This window comes from Myotis lucifugus, unplaced genomic scaffold (assembly GCF_000147115.1).
Source record: "Myotis lucifugus unplaced genomic scaffold, Myoluc2.0 scaffold_157, whole genome shotgun sequence".
Lineage (NCBI taxonomy): Eukaryota > Metazoa > Chordata > Mammalia > Chiroptera > Vespertilionidae > Myotis > Myotis lucifugus.
In genome coordinates, this window is record NW_005871205.1 from 1,841,492 (window position 1) to 1,842,718 (window position 1,227).

The following is a 1,227-nucleotide window of genomic DNA, read 5'->3' on the forward strand; positions in this document are numbered from 1 at the left end:
CCAATCCACGCGGAAGGTATTTACTTCTCCTGCCCCCGAGTCTCACTCCTCCCCACATTTCCTCACCCCAGAGTGTCCTGAAATCCAGGCTATGAATCATGGAAAAGACATGGAAGAGAAGGGAGGAGAGGCTCCGGATGGGATGCACATGTCGCCTCCATCCCAGACACACGCTCACCTGAGAATTGGGACACCAGTCCTCAGCACTCTGACTGGTCATCTCCCCCAGTGGCTGCCGAGCTTTAAGGGGGGCCCTTCTCAAAGGCCTAGAGGTGGGAATGTACCCACTGGGATATACTTATGTATAAAGACACCTGCTAATGAACACCTGGGTACATCTGAGGGCACCGCAATCAGGTGAGTGTGCAAATATGCACACATATTTGAAAAGAGCTGCGATAGAAAGACCTTGAGGTAAGAGTAAGGAGATGCCAGTGTTCATCTTAAGACAATGACAACACCCCTTCCCTCATTTTACTGCCTTTCCTCTTGTGCCAGCGAGGTCGGAGAACAGGGGAGGTGCGTCCCTGGGCTAAATGATGACAATATTTTCTCACAGGTTTCAGCTCCAGTTTCCAGGACTTCCCTTATTTTTCTCCCTCTCCTGGAGACCGAGTAGCAATTGAATTCTTGTATCTTCAGGGAGCGGAGTTGACCTTAATAATGCCATTTAACCAATGCAAAAACCAAGGCAGGGCGGGAGGCAGAAGCCAGAGTCTCTGGGTGTCCCAGCCCCAGCCCCAACCCTCCTGGCCTGCAGGTGGGTACTGCCCTCAGCCGCTCACGCAAGGCACCGTCAGCCTTTGATGTAACTCGGGGGCCAGCCCAGACGGACCTCTCCCCTCCCTGAGCACCTAATACCAGATAGCTAGAGAGCCGCACGGTTATAGGGCCCCTGTGACAGCCAGAGAGACCCTCCATTCACTCAGCAAACACATGTGGTGCCTTCTCTGTCCCAAAAGCCTCCCCCGAATGGTCCATGGAATACTATGCAGCCGCTAGCAGAATGTGCCAGCTCCCTATGACTCACGGAGAAGCCAAAATACCGGAAATGGAAACACCAAGGCGCTCCTTCTGAGATGAAAAAGGAATAAGAATATACCATGTAAGTAAGTTTGTGTACCCACAGAACATCTCAGGAAGGAGACAAAGGGAAATAGTAACAGTATCGCATGTGATGAGGTGAATGAAGTGGCTGAGGACAGGGTGGGACGGAGACTTCTGTTC